Genomic DNA, 8,285 nt, shown 5'->3' on the forward strand with positions numbered 1-8,285 from the left:
TTTCTCTGTCCTTGCCAGTTTTGAAAATGAACAGCAAATAACTTCCAAAATGGCATTGGCCTTGAGCCCTCTAATTTTTTTGTGGCTTTATAAGCATGTATTCCTATGACTAAAAGACTAAAAAGACTTTCTTTCTATTTTTGATAGTAAAGGTAGCATACACAAGCAGTTAGCAGAAATACATGAGGTATACCATAGATGAAGGCTTTCATCTCACAAGGGGAATTAGTGTCTGTTATCTTCAGGAGATGCTGCAACCACTGTGTGTAGATAAATTGACAGTAGTGGAACATCTCAAAAATATGATCAAATGCATAAATCCAACAAGACAAAAATCAGTAATTTAGAGCTTTAGACTTTGCACAAATAATAGAAAGAGCTTAAGTATACTCTAGAGCTTTCTGTCTATCTATAGCTCCCCATCTTGGATCCTTCATTGCTTCTCCTTCTCCATGCAAAATTCTTTTACCACTCTCAATTTTGCATCTTCCATCTTGAATACTCTCTTTAAAAAGTAAATTTGTTATGTCAGAAGAAAGAACAGCATCTTAATGTTGTCAGATTGACCTGATCTCATTTTGAACACAAAAGTTCTTGCATTTTAAAGTGTATTCTAGAAAATGTAAAGGTTAAATCTTGATAATGATATTGAAAGCAGTTAGGAAAGCATAAAACTAAGGCACAGATTTAAGGAGAAATTGAACACCACTCTAGTGTAGTGGTCAATTAAGGTGTCTCTGATATGTATTTCATCTTGGAAGCAGAGAGGCTGCTTGAGCAGTGTTCAGCCTCTGGCATGCTGCCTTTCAGAGGAAACAAGTTCTCTGCATTGTCCTGGAGAGGCAGCAGGTCAGTATTGAGAAAAACAATCCAAAACTATTTTTATTATCTTTCTCCTTTAATTGAGGTGATACTGTATTTTCAGTAATCCCTAAGGTGTCATGAGTATGCAAATTAATTGTTTAGGCTTGTCTGGAATCTACTTTGCCGTAGCATGAAATTTTTTTTAAAAATGCTGATTTTTCATGAAATTTATTTTGTGCATTGGAGGTCAACTGAATAAGTTTCCTGTGATTCTTTGCTTCTTGATGGCATGGCTTGTATTGTGAAACTTTTAAATGCCCTAATAATGTTATACAAATTACATATCATAAAATATCACCGAAGTCTCCAGCAATTTTCCTAGTTTTGCAGCTGGATAAGCTGGTGACTTTTCAGAAAAAACAGACCCAATATTATTAATGATGCAGATAACCAAGTTACCCTTAAAGGAAACTTTGTCCAAACCATTTCACTCTCACGTGGTGGCTTTTAGAGCTCATGCAGCTGCAGGAATACAGAAGTATGCTATTGTATTATTCTGTGCTTTTCTGGCAATGAGGAGTAGAATGAACTTCTCAGCTTTCACGCCTGCCTTCTAGTTTCACAAGTAGCCTATAAAAATAACACTGAACAAATAGCTTCAATCGCCACAAGTGGGAGGTTACTTTTTAACCTCTTTTTTTCCCCTGAATAGCAGACCATAGTGAAAGAATCTCAAGTAGTTACTACACCTTTTATTTCTTATACTCTAAAACTAGGGGAGCAAGGAAAAAAACCCAGAGGATCTTCCACTTCCCCATTCTTGTTGAGTTATGGATTAATAACTCATTGGGATATAAAGCTACAGAGCATAAACACTCTTATTCTCTTGAATTTGTCTAAGCAGAGTCCAAGTAAGATAAAAGAAAATGGTTTTGCCTCATTGATGCAGAGTGAAATTCATTCCAAAGAGCATCAGTATAAGGCCACCTTTATCCTCTGTGCAACAGCAGATTTCACTTAAATGAACAAATATATTCTTTAGTTTTAGAATTTGATAACAATTATCTTCCCTGATCAGCAGAAAGGAGGACAATGCTTGGTTTTATTCCTTTCATTCACTTCTGTTGATATTGCAGCATTTCAAATCCTGCATAGTTGAAGCTTCATGAAAAATCTTTTTTTAATGCTAGAAAAGGAAATGTATGGAAAAGGAAAAGTATGTCCAAATGTCTTGAAAAAATGATGTGTCTGTGTCAATTCTTAACCAGGCTTTCTCATGATAGCACAATGCAGAGGAAATAACTCGTAGACTTAAGAATGTGTGGGTTTTTTTAATTGGGATATGAAGACCATCACAGAAAGAAGAAGCCGAGTGTCAGTGAGAAGTATTAATATCCTCCAGCTGGGAAGATGATGGGCTCCCATTGGTAAGAATGACGCGACTTCACCTTCCCTCTGGAGGAGAGCTCAAGCCCCTCTGATGTTTCCAGCCCTTTCTGGAAGAAGGACATGAAACTGATCTTGTCTTTGATGGCAACTTGTGGCTTTGTTATCTAGCATCTGGCCTGGTTTTGGGCTATTTTGGGATTATCTTTGCCATAAGTTCCTGTTATGCATTGTATAAATGATAACATTATTTTTATTTGAGTCTGAGATTTTGATCTCACTCATTTGAGGTTCTGTTGACAAGTACTGTCACTTAGCTACTATAACTTATATTCATACCACAAAACTCCAAATATAGTTTTCAGAGCTAGATAAACTATTGGATTTAAGAGAATAGCTTCAATATATAATAGATTCATTTTAAACAACTAGTGTAAATGATTTTTTTCTTAGTAACTTAGCAGAAATTTAAATACATTCTTTTCCTTTCTGGAATTTAAATAAATGGAATAACTGGAATGCTCTTTCCTTCCCCTCAAGTTTTAGTAGGCTGAGAAATCAAAATGTTACATGTAGCTTAGGCATGGCTCCTTCATAACAGTTTATTCAAAATCCAATTTACTACAATTTCTAGACGAGAGTAATTTTGTCACAGGGTCCTGTGGTTTATAGCATTATATGCAGAAAAGGCTGCAGTACATATAAGAATGCAGCATTGCTTTTGTTGCCAGTCCTGAAATGCATTGGATTCTTAATGTCTTCCATTTCAATATATGTCAGTTCTTACTCATTATGCAAGCGGTGAGTATAGCAAGTGAGGTGTTTCAGAAGAAATTACTTTTTATGAAGTTGAAAAGGGATGCAATTAGTTATGATATAGTGTACTTTTATAATAATATAGATGCTAACTATTTTGATAACAGTTTTCTTAAGTGATAATTTGTAATGCACTCCTCAAAAATACTAACATGACACTTCTAAGGGAGAAATCATTTCTATGATACTTTTTAGTCTCATCTCCTTTAGTAAAATGATGCATTCTTATATTGTACTGACCTTTCTCACGAAAAGTTTGAGTTATCTACACTGGAAAGTTTCAGCTGCAACAAGATTTAGAAAGTTATATGTTACTTTATGAATTCAAAGGCACATAGTGACATTTGAAAGTAAGGAAATAGAGGACCAAAGTATTAAAACAGATCTAAATAGTAAATTAAATATTTTAAAATTGTTATTTTTCTTTTCAAATTAAAAACTGATAGATTAATTTTGGATGCTTCCCAGAGTTTTTCTGTTTTTCCCCCATTAATGTTTCTCTACAGCTAAAATAATTTGTGAAAGGACAAATCAGTGGAAATATTCTTATGTTCACCAGTAAAATACCTCATATAGTAATGTGTGTTAAGTCTCGAGGTAATTTATAGTGCAATTAATGTTCTTTTATATTGTTTCATTTTGAATAATCTTTTTTTACATGTATTTTTCCCCCCTTAATTACTGTATTTCAAAATACCATTTTCATTATATGGTGCTTTTTGGTACTATGCATACCCAAGTAAATGTCTCATCTGATATATTATTATTATTTTTATCATACAGTGCTTATGATTTAGAGCAGTGTGGAAGTCTCTCCAATGCTTTTAGCTGTGAATAAGTTATGCAGCACACTTACTTTGCTAACCAGTGTCAGTCTCTGATCAGTTCCCTGGGATTTTTCTATTTCTTTTTACTTTCCAAAATTGTCATGAATTACTGTTCTAGAAGTGATGCAGAAAAGCAAAATACAGAGCTGTGAAGCTCATTGTATGCTAGGCTGTAGAATAATGCTTTGATCAATAAAATGGAAAAGTTTCTCCTATATAAGCATATCACATTCAGATGGCATTCTCTTTCAGGAGCTTTCCTGGCATGTTTGTGAGTAATCTTCTATTTAGTTGCACTCCTGAGTAATGTAATGCATTTTTCTTTTTCATTTTTTTTAAGAAAGATACAAATGCCATTTCTGAACTTTGTTTAATAGAATATTTTCTCTGCATTTGTTAATTTCTTTAAATTGCACACCATTATTTTAAAAAATTTGTGGTATGCTTCCTAATTGGATGGAATTTTGTTTAGAATTTACTACACAAATGTCCATTTGTTACTCCAACATGGACACTGAAGCTTAGCAAAGTAGTGTGATGCCTGATAATCACAAGAATGTGTAAAGCCTTACACTCTGATTACAGCCTGGAAATGAAATCTAACACTTTGCTTCACTGCTAGAACAATCAGTGCTCTAGGTGCAGCTTGTTAACATTTGTGCTTTCCTGCGCTTCATGTTGCAGTCTGTGAGCTGGAGGGTGAACAGAACAGGAGCAAGCCCAGGTTAGTGTTAAAAAAAGGAGAGTATCATGGAGGGGTTTAGGGATGCATGTGGTACTGCTTGGCAGCAGAAGAAAAGAATACAAATGATCAAGAATATAGATTAAAGAGTCAGAATGTAGCACTGGAGAGATCCTAATAGTGCAATACAGGGGATGACTGTTTTGGTTGCCTTTTCTGGTTATATGTAAGGGGAAGGAACAAACTTCATAACATCCCTTTCCTGAGGTATCACACACATTTTAGGAACTGCATCATGCAAGATTGACAGACTTTAATGTTTTCATTAGTATAAGAAAAAATTGCATGGACTATAGACACGTACATGAAATTGCATGTAAATAGACATCAGTATTGCATAATGTATATTGATATATAAAAATTGATAGAAAAGGCTCAGCTGATAGGAGGTAGCTGCCAGGATACATTTGGATTGTTCTTTACTTGGAAAACAGATTGCCCATAAAATAGGGTAACTTATATTAAAAAAACCCGAACAAAACCCAAGAAGACATTTACTGAAAGAAAATATTATTCTGCTATTAACTTCAGTTGCATAATGCTACATAATGATAAATAAAATTTGTCTCTCTTTTTCAACATCTTTCATGGGACTGATCCAAGTTACCCTAAAGAAATATCTTACTTATTGTTATCACTAAAATTAGCCATGAAAGTTGTGCTTCTCTTGACCAATGGGACAAACTTTTCCTGTGTTTCTGTGTTTAAAGCACAAGGAGCAAAGTATTCTTGGCAGCCAGGCTGTTCCTGTGTGAATTCTCTTCTGAAAGACATCAATGTGATCATTAGTTGTCTTTATTTTTTCAGAGCAAAACATAAAATCCTCCAGCCTTGTACTCCCTTCATAAATATGTCCAGCTCTTGTAATCACTACTACTGGTGAAATCTCATCTGAAATATTTGCAAGAAGTACCAAAATAAAGAGCAATGTATGTGCATGCAAGATGTCCCTTTTATGAAGGAATGATAGATACACTGAAATACTGTTCCAAAAAAACCTTACTGATGCATTTTATTAAAAACTGTATCCATGAAAATTTACTCTTAACTGTCCAGTACTACTGTTTCTTTGGCTGTAGCTATTAATCATGTAGTTTGGCCTAGAGGATTTTCTGATATTCTTTTTGATAGATTTTTTTCATGTATTGTTTTAACACAAATCTGTTTCAATCTTTATATGCCATAAACCTTTTAGAAAAATTCACTGTATATATAATCAACAAATTGTGATTATACCCAAACATTTATATATGTTCCACAAAGGAGAGTGGAGAAAGAGAGAAGATTGCAGACCAAACAGTAAGTTTTCAACATCTTTAGTGTCCTTAGATTAGAATTTTAAGAGTAACTATTCCCACTGAAAAAAAAAAGGTGATTAAAAGTATAACAAATAAAAGTGGAAAGCCAGAATATAGAATTAAAGATACTGCACAATAGCAAAGTAGTATTGGTATAGTCATTATGAAAATGAAACTAGTAATAATTTCACTTTTTTCATATGGAGGCAGTTAATTGTTCGTAAATATATGAAGAAACTCATGAACTGAAAGATGAAAACAGAGTTGAACTGATTCCTGTAAAAAATGAAATATGATAAAAGGTCATTTAGTGGTTATGTAGTTTTTTCTTCACTTGTGACTTGAAATTTTTATTTGGAGGTGAGTGAAAATAATTTCCTGGAATGTTGCCTGTTGTCACCAGGAAACAATATCTTTCAGAATTTCCTTGATATTAACTTTTGTTGTTGTTGTTGTTGTTTTGGGTTTTTTTGTTTTTTTTTGTTTTTTTTTTTTTCACAGTGGGCAACTTGGAAATTTCAGCTGGTGCTGAAGTGATGTATATTTGTGATTTCACGTAAAAATATCTTCCATGTGTGTTTGTGGCTGAACCTGGGCCTTCATTAAGTTTCTTGATGCAGTAAAAATGCTGGCTGAAACCTCCTGTTCCCACTTGTGGTTTGGTCACTATGGATATTGCATGCTTTCTTTTGCACAATGGCCATTTGCTTTACCTGTGCTTGATTCCATGGCGTTTGAGTGTGTTGGGGGATGAGGAGAACACAGCATCCTCATTTTTGACAGGAGGCAGCAATTTGATAGCTCTGGCTTACACCTGGGACTAAATGCAGCTGGGCTCCCTTTAGTGCCCAGCACCACTTCAGGTGCTGTAGCATCTCCAAGATTCCTGCACAGCCCTGGCTGAATCCAGGTCAGGGGCACCTGGCACTGCCCAGGGAGCACCAGCTCCCCAAGGTGGCCCTTCCCTGCCACTGGGGAAGAGCTCAGGGCCATGTTAGGGACTATAGATAGTCACACTTCTGCTCTTCTGCCATGGCTTCAGAAGAGTCTCATGTAATCCATGTGCTCTATCTGCCAACGGATACAAGTCTGCACACCTCAGGTAACTCAAACTTTACATAATAATACCAGGTGCCTGTTTGCAAGTAACTAAATCTTGCCCAACACTTATGTTGCCATTGCACCAAGGGGAGCTCTTTAAGTGGCAGTACCTGGCTGTAACCATCAACTTTGATGAAAAAAACTTCAGTGGTAAGGCAAATTTAAAACTAATGGATCCTAGAGATTTAGATGTGTTTGTGTTTTTTATTTTATATAATAAATGAGCACATGTAAAGTGCTCTTCAGATATGCTTGGAGAGCACTGTGCTGGCTATGTGCAAATTTGAGCTGTCAGTTGCTCAGACTTCAGCTTATTTGTATTTAGTTTTCACAAAGTAGCCTACTTCCCAGTGAAAACTAGCCATCTGAAGTATCTGAAATGTTTTAATTCAGCCATTTGATTTATGAGTGAACAAGGAAGGTTTTGCCTCTGAACTCAGACCCAGTTTTTAGGTTCCAGCTGGCAAAGGCATCCCTAAGCACACACCTTGCTGTGAGCAGGGTTTTGGGTTTTAGCATTGCATTTGGGCTGTGTCATACTTCAGTTGTTTTCACTGTAGTCTTCCACAGAAAAGGTGACTTCTATATGTTAACTCTCTGAGCAAAATTTTGATGAGCATGGGCATTTTCAAGTCATAAAGATCAAAAACTGCCTACAAGAAAAGCTGTATTTTTGCCTTCTCTCTGTTGTTTACAAACAAATTATCCATGTTCCGATCTTTTCTTCTAATGTGAAACTGGGAAAAAGCATTTTCTTTCTGTTGTTGCTTCTGTCAGAAAAGTAGCCAAATACACCAAAACAATGAGGCTGATGGCTGAAGAGAGAGCATCACCAACTTATTCTGCAGTTACTCAAGCTGTGCAGTGCCCTTTGTTTGATAGCCTCTCCTTCCATCGATGACCACTGATGGTGTGCCAGCTGCCTGAGACCAGAACAACACTGCATGGAATGCCACAGTGGCTCTTCCCCTGCCACTGCACTGCTGATTAATGTGCCATCTTTGGGGCTTGTGACTAGCTGTAAGTGGGGAGGTCCATTCTTCTATGGTGTCGGTGAGTTTTCCATATCTGAACCTTCTGCAAGCTGCCCCAGTCACTGGCATGAGAATTACTGGAGTACTTTGGGCCATTCCTCTACTGGCATCAGAAAACCCTGAAGGAGAGGCCTGGGAGAGAAGTGGCACCTGAAGATCTCTGCTTTCTCCATCCAAGATGATGTCTTCAGGCCATACTGAAGCAGGGCAGCATATTGCATTTTGCTGCCAAACCACAATTACCAGCTCCAAAGCTGCCTGGAACACTGACCTCTCT

The sequence above is a fragment of the Pyrgilauda ruficollis genome, unplaced genomic scaffold (assembly GCF_017590135.1).
Source record: "Pyrgilauda ruficollis isolate IOZ18807 unplaced genomic scaffold, ASM1759013v1 scaffold40, whole genome shotgun sequence".
NCBI lineage: Eukaryota > Metazoa > Chordata > Aves > Passeriformes > Passeridae > Pyrgilauda > Pyrgilauda ruficollis.